The sequence below is a fragment of the Bidens hawaiensis genome, unplaced genomic scaffold (assembly GCF_021521415.1).
Source record: "Bidens hawaiensis isolate Kalapana, Puna unplaced genomic scaffold, B.hawaiensis_p1.1 tig00053867_1, whole genome shotgun sequence".
NCBI classification, from domain to species: domain Eukaryota; kingdom Viridiplantae; phylum Streptophyta; class Magnoliopsida; order Asterales; family Asteraceae; genus Bidens; species Bidens hawaiensis.
This window is the reverse complement of record NW_027499681.1, coordinates 43923-57771: the sequence shown is the minus strand read 5'-3', so window position 1 is coordinate 57771 and position 13849 is coordinate 43923.

The window sequence follows — 13849 nt, the reverse complement described above, 5'->3', positions numbered from 1 at the left end:
GTCACTTCTAATGGAAATGATTCTCCTTAGAACATCGACGCTGATGATTTTACATTTATACTTTATGAACTATCAACACTGATGCCGGTTTTCACCGCATACATAAGTGTGAAAGTCGTTGCATGGGGAAGGCGGCAAAACCCGCATAAACCCAAAAAACGGCAAACCTTCACGCAGGTCAGTTGAAGGGGAAAAGTTCAGTCATCCCACTAAATGAAAGTGCCGGTCTATCCGCATGAATCATGATAGAGGAAACTGAACACTAACCTATTAACAACCGCGCGTCGAACGGTTAATTTATTCAACACTAATATGCCGGTTTTCACCGCATAATTACGTGGAAAGTCGTTGCGTGGGGAAGGCGGAAAAACCCGCATAAACCCAAAAAACGGCAAGCCTTCACGCAGGTCAGTTGAAGGGGAAAAGTTCAGTCATCCCACTAAATGAAAGTGCCGGTCTATCCGCATGAATCATGAGAGGAAACTGAACACTAACCTATTAACAACCGCGCGTCGAACGGTTAACTTATTCAAAACAGAGAATTTCTAACAAAAGGATGAGGAAAACCTACACGCAGGTCAGATAGAGGTAAAGTTTAGCCATCCTACTAAGTGCAAGTGACGGTCCTACCCGCACAATCACGAAAGAGGAAGCAAAACTTCAACCTATTATCTACCACGTTCAAAGGTTAACTTATCCTAAATACTTAGAAATTTCAAAAAGATGAGGAAAACCTCCACGCAGGTCAGACGTAGGTAAAGTTTAGCCATCCTACTAAGTGCAAGTGACGGTCCTACCCGCACAATCACGAAAGAGGAAGCAAAACTTCAACCTACTATCTACCACGTTCAAAGGTTAACTTATTCTACACTTGGAAAATTGCTAATTTAAACTAAAGTATGCAAGTCATAACGTTTATAAAGCAAGGAATCCAGAGAAAGTAGCGGTCTTACCCGCACAAAGATTTATATTTCACAATGATTCATTACAAGAATGGCCGGGTAACTACCCGCCTACAAGAAAATAAATCTATACAAGCTAAATCTATCCTAGCAGTGGGAAGGGATCTTCAGGATCAAGCTTCAGGGCCACTTCCACTTGGACCAGCACCATCAGTAGAGCGTGGCAGTTCAAGGAAAGCCTTAAGGATAGCTAGCCCATCATCAGCAGCAGCAACTTGGTTCACCTTCTCCACCACCGGATGCGGGAAGGCGGCATACTGATTCACTGCTTGGTCGTAAACAGCTTCAGTATCAACATTATACAAAGGGAAGTTGGAAGGCGGGATGCCTTTCTCAACGAACCCTAGACCAAGCAGGAAGCCGGCCTTTTCCCCAGCCTCATTAGAAGCGTTGAGGGCAGCGCTCATAGCATCGTCATAAGACGTCTCCGTGAAGACCCGATGCACAACCTACAAGAAAATATACAAGTATCAGAACCTTTTCTATTTACAAAGAAAAGCGTAAAGACATGAAAAGCATACCTGAGACAACGCTTCTCGAAGAAGCCATTCCTTGGCAACCAGAGCCTCCTGGAGGGCAGCTTGAGCTTCGTTACGGGCGCGTTCGGCTTCACTCTTGTTAAGGTTGGCAAGCAACACTTCTTTAGCCGTAGCCTCTTCGACGCCCTTTAGCTTCCGCTCAGTGTGGTCAAGCACCCCCCTCTGGTCCAAGATCTCTTGGAGCTTTTTGGCGTCTTCCATCGCCAAGGCATCATGAGCCTGCTTGAGAGCCTCTAATTTGGCTTTAAGCTCTTCATTCTCCACGCGTAGAGGCTCAGCAACAGCTTCAGCCTTGGTGGCCCTCTCGGTTGCGTTCCTTGCAGTTTCCTTAGCCAGCCGAAGCTGTTCATTAACAGCTTGGGCAGCCTTGGAACGGGCCTCGAGCCGGGCCTGAACTTCAACCTCGAGGGCCTTGAAGGCCTTCTCCTTTTCCGCAGCCACTGCGGTAAGCCTTTGGTTCTCCTCCCGGACAGCCCGCGCCTGAGCTACTTCTTTAATGCAAGCTGCTTTTAACTTGTCGTTTTCACGACAAAGCAGCTCGACGCGCGGCCGCATCCGGGCCAGGAGAACCCGAAGCTCATTGGTTAGCCTACCCTCCTGGTAGCTAGCCATGGCTTCCCCCAACGCACCACTGGGAGCAGCGTGACGAGCCCACTCCACGCACTCCACAGGGGTGCGAAGGGTTGTTCCTCGGCGGATGTTCCATCGTGGAACATACACTTCATTGGAATCCGACACTGCAAAAAACATAAAGCAGTTAGGAAAAGATGATAAAAATATATAAAATAGGCCAAAAGAACCCTACGCACCTGTAGGGTCAATAACAGGCCGATAGCCGCCAAACCCATCACCTGAACCCAACGGAAATCCATCCAAGAGGTCAGGCAGATGGGAAGGAAGCAGAGGTTGGCGAGAAGCCCCATGCATACCTGAAGGATCGGCCGTCGTTGCCGATGAATGAGGCATGATAGAAGCCGCCGCGGTCGCCGCCGCGGAATCCGCAGCAAAAGTAACCGCCGGCTTAGTGAAAGATGCCGTAAAAATGGCACTCACAGCCGGCGGTGACGTCATCACAGCTGGAACAGTCGGCTCAACGGAGTGAGCAACTGAACCAGTGGAAGCAGGCGCAGGCGCAGCCGCCTGGGTCATCGCCTCAGGTAGGCTGACCGGGCCTACCGTCATTGACGGGGAGGTACTCCTCTGCGCTCCACCCTGGAATGCGTCAACATCCACGCCTGCACAAAGAAGATAAGTGTTAATGATATTAAGCTATGAAGTTAAAGATAAAGGAAGTTTGTACTTACGGGTATTCTTGAGCCTAAATGTACGGACAGGCGGGGATGAACCCGATGGAGCCGGCCTCTTCACGCCGCTCACCATTGTCATCCTGGGCTCTCCGGTGACAGTTGTCATAGCCTCCGGAATGGTGGTCTTATCACCACCGGGATTCCCCGCCACCTCTTCGCTCTCGGTCTCCGAATCAGACCGAGGCACCGGATCGGCAGTGGAGGCCACCTTCTCCTTCCCCTTCCCGCCGGCAGCCTTCTTCTTCCGCACCAACGGAGGACCATCTGCGGATTCCTCATCAGAACATACGATTAGAGGAATTCCAGCAGAGGTTTCAACATTGAGGGGTCGAGGGTCGAATAGCGCCTTACCTGGCCGCCTGGCGCTAAGGATCTCGTGGCCTAACGGGTAGACCTCCACGAACCGATCCGCCGTTTGTTCTAGGATGGGCAACTCGTTCTCGTCTAGAGCGCGAGTACCCATCCGAGCGGGACCGTCAGCCTCCCGCGGGTACATGAGCGACTGCAAGTCGTTCCCCTCTGAAATAAACATGAAAGAAGATTAGAAGAAATTCTAAATTAACAAAGGGAAACAGAGCATAACGTAAGGAACAGAGTTCGAACCGTATTCAAGGACGATTGGGATCTTTTGCGCATCCGCAGCCTTCCACACCCGGCTCATCCCCAGCATCACCATCCCGGACTCCGCAAACCGGTAAACCGGAGATTGGACTCGGGATATCTTCGCAAACCATTCCGCCTCCTGGTAGTTGGAGGCGTGAAGGCTGGGAAGTGCTTGCCCATTCTTGAATTTCATGGCAAGGGGGATGGCGCGAGCGGAGATGTAGAAGAACTCCCGCTTCCACGAGCGAAGACTGCGCTCGGTTGCGCAAATCTTCAAACCCTTAATCCGGGTTATCAGGGTATACCACCCCTGGATGCACCTCCAAGTGTAGAAGGTCATCAGGCGGTCGACATAGGGCTAAATGCCCAGAATCCGGCACACCCACTCGAAGTGGCGAATCTTCGCAATCGCCATCGCGTGCACCTCGGTCAGGTGCACACCGTGCCTCTCCAGGACACGGTAAACAAACTTTGTCAATGCGAACCTAAGATTCCCATAGACAAAGAATGCAGCATAAACCCCGATCTTGCCTCTGGGGGCATCGTACACCGTCTGATGGGGTTCAGGAAACTCAGGCTCGAGAGACTCGAGCATGAACTTCCTGACGACGTACTGATACAGATCGACAGGCAGAGCACACTGGCACTCGCCAGCAGTACTCTTGTCATCGGCTGTAGATTCGAGATCACGTGAAGACATCTTGCAGAAAGAAGAAAACGATTTCAAGGGAATGCTCGACTAAAAAGATGAGTATTCGCCGGAAATCGTTTTGAAGATGAAGAGAAGAGTGAAAGTGTGGATTACAAAGAACCCTCTCCCCCTTTATATACTAATCGCAATTAATGCGATGAATTTAATGCAGAAGAGAGAGAAATCGAAGGTGTAATGAAACTATGACACGTGGCAAAAAGCAAGCTGGCAACAGCTGTTGAAAGGACGCGTACCATTAATTTCGCGGCCACGCACCCGAAAAATCGCGCCCACGCGCCTGAAAAAGCGTCTGGAATGACCATGTACTGTCACGTCACCATAACTTCCTGCACGTCCTGACACAGTCAGAAGAAAACGTCGCACGACGTTTCAGAGGTTTGGACTGTTCTTATCATTTCACCAACTCTTCGAATTTCAAAAAAATTCAAAAAGATTCAAAAGTAAGCGGGAAAATACCCCTTACCTTGGCAACCAAGTAACCATAAGACGGGTGCGGGTACAGTGTTAAGGCAAAACCCTTCACATACTTAGCACCTGCAGGGAATTGAAGCCAAGAATACCTTGGCAACCAAGTAACCATAAGACGGGTGCGGGTACAGTGTAAAGGCAAAACCCTTCACATACCTAGCACCCGCAGGGAATTGAAGACAAGAATACCTTGGCAACCAAGTAACCATAAGACGGGTGCGGGTACAGTGTAAAGGCAAAACTCTTCACATACCTAGCACCCGCAGGGAATTGAAGCCAAGAATACCTCGGCAACCAAGTAACTATAAGACGGGTGCGGGTACAGTGTTAAGGCAAAACCCTTCACATACCTAGCACCCGCAGGAATTGACGCCAGGAATACCTTGGAAGTAAAGTAACCGTAAGACGAGCGTGGGTACAGTGTTAAGGCAAAACCCTTCACATACCTAGCGCTCCGCATGGAATTGAAACCAAGAAGGATCTTCTGGGCAATGCTTGCGGAAACGGAAAAAACATCCCCGCATAGCGGGAACGTCGAGAACTACATTGTTTGAAGCTCCAGGATGGAATTGGTGGTTTTAACATAATTGATCACTATGTTCAAAACTACCAAAACCTCATGGAGAATCCACACAAGTGGGACTCAACGCTCCTGACTTGCGAAGAGGTTACAGACCTACCCGCATCATACCCAAAGATCAAGCAGGAAAGTCGGTAATTTCTGCAAGTGACAAGGACTTCCGCGGGAAGAATCCCCATGGAAAACCTTAAAACTAAACCCTTTTCAAAACCCTTTGCTTAAGTCCAAAAGTTCACCTCACTTTATTAAACATTCATGAGAAGAACATTGGACTGGGGGGACTTGAAGAGGTAGGTCCCAGCAGAGCCCAGTTGGACCCGCAAGACTCACCTTGAAGAGGGACGTCTGCGCAGAAACCAACTGGATCCGCAGGACCCACCATGCTCAGAGACGTGACGTCCTTACGCGCAGTACGCAAGCTGTTCCCGCAGGAAATGCCTCCCAATGGTGAAGGACTCTGCCTGTTCCCGCAGCTGCGGATACAAGCCATCAGGGAAGGCCACCCGCGCAGCAAGGCTACACGCACAAGGCACTTAGCTCTCAATCACTCAGTGTCACCTGAAGGAATGAGCAAAGCCGGGAACAATCCCGCACAAAGGCGGGAGGGGGAATACTCCCGCCCAAAAGCCAGTCCGTACGATACGGGAAGATCTTCTGTACTGTACCTGACGAGGTATGGGCAAAAGATCTGACTAAAGATACGACAGCTTATTGACAACAGTATGGCGAGCAGCATGCTCCTGTACTGTATGTCACTATTAGCCGCTGCCTACTCACCAACTCCTGTCATACCACGTGCATAGCCGGCAGTTGGTGGAAAAGGAATAGTACACAGCAGGCCTGGTCACTGTCAGCCGCTGCCTACCCACCAACTACCAGCAGGGCACGTGCGTAGGCCACAGTTGGTGGAACAGGAATACTATTCAGCCGGCCACACCTCCTTGGAAACCTACCTTCGGCTATAAATACCCCAAATGGTATGATCATCTGATCTCATCATATCTTATCATATTATCATCATATTATACCTGATATCTGCTCTAGCAATCTCTTAATATACATTTATATTTAAAGAGCAATCTAGTCTGATTCTCACGCCGGAGGGTGGTCACAAGGAGGAACCCCCCCTTCTCAGTGACAAGCTCACGGTGTCTGTTTTGCAGGTTATCAGAAGAACCATCTTCACCGGGTCTAACCCCTCGTGGGAAACATCTATCTACCCCCCAGGTTACCCGTAATCTGCCCGGGGTCCGGTTAGTGTTTCTTCATGATGACTTTCAAGTTAAATGTGGCTTTCACTCTGTTCATTTCATTAACTCTTAAAAAATGTAATAACAATTATCAATTATTATTATTATTATTATTATTATTATTATTATTATTAATCAACGTGGTAAATTTAATTATCAATAATTTGCATATATATCTTTCTCTGAAAAACATTCTTTCTTGGTCCAAAGTTGAATATCTCCAGCTTTACGTACACGTCTTCTTTTGCATGGAATAACAATTATTTTATTTCTTTCCTCTCTTTCATTCCATTTCGGGGACATAACATGTAAAAAGTTTGAATAATGCTACTGCCAGAAAAGACATGAATGTTCTGTATTGCAACAAAGAAGATATAAATTTATCATTTATTTGTTAAAAAAAATAAAATTAATTAATTAATTTTTTATTCCTCTTTTCAAAAAGTCGTGATTATTTTTTTCTAATCAATATAAGTTTTTCTAATTAATTAGCCGTAGATGCAACTAATGTACATACAGAAATCTAAATCAAGCAAACTTGTGAACCCTAAAATATTTTTGATTAAATCACAATTTTTGTAAACTACAAATGATAAATGACAGATATATATAAAGATTTAAATAAATTTAGTTGTTACGTAGATGAATTTATAGGTTTATGTACATTAAATAAATGTGTAGTTTAATTTACAAAAACGTAAAAGCTTATGATGCTATAATATCAATAAATTTCTTAAGATTGAAATATGGAAGTTTAAAATATGAAGTAAGTGACCAAAAGAGTACAATCGTCTTGGAAACATAACGACTTTTGTAGCAGGTGTGTATTAACAAATCTTAAATCAGAATTTGACACAACCAAATCTATACTTGATTCAACGATCGATACTGTAGGTTCGAATATTATGCTTTATCATTTTGTTACGAATCAATGGGTCTTGGGGCATTCATTACGATTTTTCTAATTCCCGTTCATAATATTTTGTTTTCGTCATGAGTTTACGAAATTGCATGTTTGCAAGGATGATATATTTTATCAAACAAGTTTGCAAAATTATATCGACACATGTATATATTGTCTCATAGATATACTATGTTTTGTTTTATGATACATTGAGATTTGCTACGCTAATAAATACGCTACCTCTAGTATATTACTTTACGTTCTTCAATAGATACACTACTTCCGGTTTATTATGATGTACTACCTGATACACTATCTCCGTTTTATTATTCATGCATGGGTAGATCGATAGTCTCTATCATGTGTTTACAACACACGTACTAATTTGTTTTTGATATTTGTTATGACGACTTTGACATCGAGTATTTAAAGATCCGGAAATTATGTTAACCATGCTTGTATACTCGTACACTGGAATCTTGTTGATTTTGTATCTTATGCATATACTTTATGTATGATTCTTATGTTCAAATGTAGTTTTCTGAAAAAATACTAAATCGAACTGGATAGTTCGATCGGGTATTTCCCCAGATGTGAGTATTCTGAAGTGTTATGAGAGCAGATCCAAGCTAATGCCTGCAAAACAGAACACCGTTGAGTCTCGCTACGGGAAGGACAGAGTGGGGGGTCTTCCCGTAACCACCCTGCGGCGTGAGAATCAGTACTGAAGCATAATCGAAAATAATACGAGTACCGGTATATTGCGTAAGGCTTGGGAGTGTGAATGAATACCTTGAAGAGTGATCTTCGTATTTATAGCCGAGGGTGTGGGAAGGTGATTGGTGGAGTTGTCACCGTTAAGTTATTCCCTTTCTACCTGAATGAACATTTGTCGAGCCTTTGTTGGGTGTGACAGCCTGGACCCGTTTATGGGATAGCCATTATCTGTGCACGTCGTGGGATGGCCATTACGTGTCCAGGTGTCATCTTTCCGTTGGCTGACGTCGCTATCAGGTGGTATTAGAAGGATCTTCTATAAATAGTTTGTTACAACTGCTCTTCCATATCACGTGGGGATCATACGTGTGATGAGTCCCTTGAGTTGTTTGTGAATTCCTTCCGCTAATGCTCGCGTGGCCGTCCGTGGGTTATGATGGAGGTCCACAAAGCGTGTCTTGGATTGTGGATGGCTTTACCAGTCCACGTGTTCCTTGCGCGGATGTCTTTCGACGATCCCCGGATTGGATAAGGGATCCGTGAGTGGCGGATGTCTTCTGACAATCCGCAGGTCGAATAAGGGGTCTGTGGGTAGTTTTACTACCCTCCCTCTATAAGTCCCCCTAGTCCATTGTTGCTTCTGTGATGCGATGTCGCAGGTGGAATTATGGACTATGTTGGGGCCTTTGCTACGGGTTGTAACTGATGACCCTTTGGATTCCTGTTGCTTTTGTACTGGGGTACTGTTTTGACGTCTATGATATGAGATCTCTTGTCTGAACCATGTCGGGAGTGGTGCTCGAGGTTGGTGCACGAATTTTTAGGCGGCTGATTCAAAATTATTTTGTTTTGTCTGTTCCTACCTAACGTGTCGTCTTTTGACTGGACGGCTTCAGCGTGTGAACTGGATCTCTCTCTTCGCATTAATTGCGATGTGTATATATATATATGAGAGGCCGTTTCAGTTTCTGACTTACTTGCAAAATCTTTTCCTCCAATCCTCTTATCTTCTCTACTTTTCTTCTTCCTTTGATCTTCCAATTTTTCCGATCAATCATGGATGGTGGTAAGAAGAAGGGTAGCAAGGCTAAAGAGGGCAAGAGTAATACATCGAAGGGGTTGGTGGAAAATATATGCATCAACTGGAAACCGTCTGATTTCCAGGACATTGTCAACCTTTATAGGTTGGCGCCAGAGTGGGGGCCGAAGCTTCCGAGGAGTTCTCATGAATAGAAGAACAAGTTCTTGTGGGTTAATGCGGACGTTATTCCGCTAGCCATGACCCGCCTCTCACTGACTACCAAATTTTCCCTTCCTTCTGCCGACACAGAGGGTCAGGAGTGGTTCCAGAAATTGACACGGACTCCTACTCTGATGGGTCTGATCCCTGAGTCCGCGTTGGTCCAGGTGGGGATGAGCCGCCTATGGCCATATCCTGCGGAGCAGCTATACTTCTCCCGAGACGACGGACGTAAGCTTTTCCTCTACTGTGTCTGTTGATCTTCTTTATGCCTTTTTATGCATGTTTTCTCTCTTTTTTCTTTTCGTACAGTGGAGTGTTCGTTGTTTGAAGTTCTTGTTCCCACCGTTGTGGGGGATATGTTCAGGATGCCCCTGGAGATGTATCAAGAGCCTGTTCTTGATCACTCCAAGGGTAATTTCCTTTTTCCCACCCTAGGTCGCACGGAGCCGGTAGTCAATGAGTCCGCGATGGCTCAAGGTGTGTACATTCTTAACCCTAAACCTCTTACTGTTATGCATCCGGATGGGACAATAGTCCTTTCTTCTAGTGAAGAGACTCCATCCGGTGATCCAGAGAGTTTTCATGCTGGCGTTGTACGTGCTATTGCAGATTTGATCTGCCGCATGAAGAGGGCGGATATTGCTGGTGTATCCGGTCTAAATAAGGATTCTGACGCCGATGAACCCGCTGGTGGTGAAGCAACTGTGGACACCGAGGATCCCGCTGGTGGGGAGGTGTCCCCGACTTCTGATCCCACTGGTGGAGGGGCAACCGGCGGTGCCGAGGAACCCGCTAGTGGTGAGGCAGCCAAAGGTGCCGGTGACCTTGCCAGTGGGGAGGTTACCAAAGCTGGGGGGAGGTCCCCCCCCTAAGAAGATCAGATTGACCCGGCTCCAGGATCGGGTCAAGAGTATGACTTCTGTGCGGCAAACTGCAGGTAACTGAATGCGTAATATTCATGGACTCATGTTGTAAACGTCTAACATTTGTTTCTAGATCAACAGCTGTCGCTACACCGCATCTGCTTTCTTGCCTCCGGAGGTTTTGCAGGCGAGGGTTGGCGAGGATGTGCCTCCCAAGGATGCCGATATGCCACCACCCGAGGTAGTGGCGGAAATTGAGGTTGTGTCTCCCAAGGATAAACTGAGACTCCCCCAGTTTCCACGGGTGAAAAGGGGGAATCCTCCAATCCTTTATCTCAAGATCAGGGGGACTCTCTTTTTCATCCTTAATGGAATCTTGGCCCGGGCGCGCTTTTTACCGATCCGCGTGTGTGTCAAGATTCTTTGAACATTGCCTCCCACCCTCTGAGTGTAACAGGATACACTCCCAAACTCAGGCTAGTTTGGCGCAAGCACTTAGCTATCATCTAGCTAATGTGTTGTCAACTATTCGTGAGATATTTAAGGGTTGGGTGGTTGGGCAAACTGACCTTGAGCGCGCCGTTCAATGCATGGTCGAAGCTGAAGCGGCAAAGGATGCTGCCCAGGCGGAGGCTAGGAAGAAAGAAGCTGCTCTCCTGACTGTTCAGGAGGAGAATATGCGTTTGAAGGAGCGGGTAGCCACCCGGGATGAGGAGAATAAGCTGCTCTCCTGATTTTATCGCCGCCTAGGATAAGGAGGTCCGGAGGCTTGCGCCCGAGGTCGAGGAGAAGGACGACTGCCTTGCCTTTGTTACTGAAGAAAAGGCGAGTCTGGAGAAGGCCTTCACTGATGCCTTAGATGAACGGCATTGGCTTCTTAAATTTGGCATCCCCAAGGTAAATACTTCGGTTATCTGTTTGTCTTATGAGAATATCATGTTCACTCTTTCTTGTCCCAGATTGTTAGGCTCATCAAGGAAGGGCCTGAGCTTGGGGATTGCTTAGCTGATTTGCTGGTCAGCTCATCGCGGGTGGGTCGCCAAGCTGGTTTCCAGGAAGGGTACACCATGGCTCGCGAGGGACGTTCGCCTACAGAGTTTGAGCTTCAAGGCTAGGATTGTCAAAAGGAATATGACGTGCGGATGGATTCTTTTGATAATCTTTCCTTTAACATCTTGAAGTACATAGAGGATAACTGTCGCAAGACCACTGCTGTTGGTGAGCTGCGCCTTCATGTGAATAAGCTGCTCGCGGAGGCTGAGGACAAGGAGACCCCCCGCAACGAATAGAATGATAGTGTAGATTTATCAATGTACTTCCTTTCTTGTTTTATAAACTCGTGAACATATGGAATGAAATGGAACTATATTTTTCACTTGTGTTGAACTTTTCATTTTTAGTGTTCCTGGTGTTTATCGGGAAGGTTATTCAGATCGCTGATGAATTCTTTGTCGATGACCTGTCCGCCTACAGTTATGACTTGTCTTTTTCTTGTTCTTGTTTGTAACTTGCATTCCGAAAATGTTTGACGTGTCAGCCAAAGCATTTAGTTTGTCCAGTTACTGTACAACTAGTAGTTCGCCAATTATATTTGAGGTTTGACAGATGTGACAGGTCTGCACTGCGCAGAAAAAGGTCTACCAGCTGTCTCGCGCCGTATCTTGGGATTTTAAATTTTTGACTTTTGGTTTTCTCGCCCGACGTGTCACAATCTGATTGGTAGACAATTGCGTTGCAGTATTTCACGCATTAAATGCTGCCGCTATATATATCCGTCAATCCTTCTTCGTCTTCCTTATTTTGTGTTGAAGAGCTGAATTAATCTTTGTCGGAATTCCTGAAGTAATTGTCTCTTCTCCTTTAAGAAATTTCTTTTATCTGATTTCTCAGCAACCATAGCTCGTTGTAATCAATATTTAACTGATTATATGGCGTCGATGAAACCTGATTATCAAACCATTGGCTCTGTCACCATTGATTGGGACGTCAAAGGGTTTCAAGACGTCGTCAATACTTATGGTATAGCTCCAGAATGGGAGCCGGAATTTCCGTCTCCTGGTTCGACGGCGATCGACCTCTGGTGGGGAAGATGGCTGTATTTGCTGAGTTCTTCAGCTCCGGGAATCTCCGATTTCCGGTTACCCTGTTTCTGGGTAAGCTGATAACTGGGAATATGATTCATATTTCCCATCTAAATGCATCGGCGATGATGCGTATGAGCCATTTTAAATTTTGCTGTCGGGCGTATGGCATCGTGCCTACCATTAACAAGTTCGGCGTGTTCTACCGTTTGCATGGTAGGGGTGGCCGGTATGTTTGCCTTCCGACTGATCGGAAGGCTATTGCCGTGGACACACCTCTCCAGGACCCTCATTGGGCTAGGAAATTCTTTTGGATTCGGGAGGACGTGGTCCCGTCATCCATGTACTGGCATTCGGCGGATCAGCCATTGCTTGCCCTTTCGTTCGTTGATCGTCCAGAAAGGCATGGGTGGTACCAATAATTGACCCATACCCCGACTCCCATGCGCCCCGTCCCTGAGTCTGCCCTTGTGAGGGCTGGGATGAGCCGCCTGTGGGCTTATCCGGACGAGGTGCCATATTTTCGGAAGCCAGATGGATGTAAGTAAATTCGTAATATTTTATGGGCTTATCCTGGTTTTTAACCTTGGTTTATTATGCAGCTGAGGGTCTTCTGCTGTCTGTTCTTCTTGTGGGTGTGCCTGGGGTTATGCACGTTGCTGCCCGCGACAAGAATGAGCTCCCTATCCTTGACAAGACCAAGGATAGTTTTTTGTTTCCTCAACAAACCCGTCGGGAGCCTGTAGTCTTTGTGGGCTTTTTTGCGACAGGTAACTTGTCCTTGATAAGACCAAGGATAGTTTTCTGTATCCTCTCATCAGTTAACGAATGTATTTGTGATACATACTTTGGTCTCAAGAGGAAGGAACCATCCTCCAGTAACGTTCCGCTGGTGGTGGCTGGTGGAAAGCAGGAAATGGACCTTCCTCTTCCTCCGAAAGCGAAGAGGACTCGTCTTTATGACCGTGTTGCAATCCGCACTAAAAGTATCGCATGTACTTTTCTATGGATTTGTGTGTTTACTGTTTAGTTGCTTACTTGGCGGTTTGTTTTTGTGCAGCCCCTGTTATCCTCTTGGATTCTCCTCCCACTAAGAGTGATCCCAATCGGCTGTATGCTGCTGGTAAGGGGAAATCCAGGGAGAGCCCAACTTCCTCTGGTGCCCAGAAGTTGGAGTCACCACCTTTTCCTCTTGCTCATGAAACTGAGGAGCCTTCCGAGCGGGTGGTGGTACCTCCTCCGCCTCCTTTTGAATCCGAGAGGGGGTAGGGGGCTACATTTTGCAGGGCGGGATAATCCGGCATGTCCCTGAATGGAATCTGACTCCTTCCTCGCGATTTTCTGACGGGGAGGTGTGTTTTGATTTCCTTCATGAGGGCGTGCCCCCTGCGGAGCGCGAGTACCAGCAAAACCGGTCTCGGGTATCTGTTGGCAATTCGTATATATACCGTCTGGCCAATCTTGTCTCCACGACCCAAGAGATATACCGGGACTGGTACCACATGGGCCAGAACTGGGGTTCTCAGGAGAACCTGTTAGAAGAGCTTCAGGCGGAAAGGGAAAAATACCGTCTTCCAGCTAACACCGAAAGGTGGAAGTTGAGAGATTCTGAACGGGCTC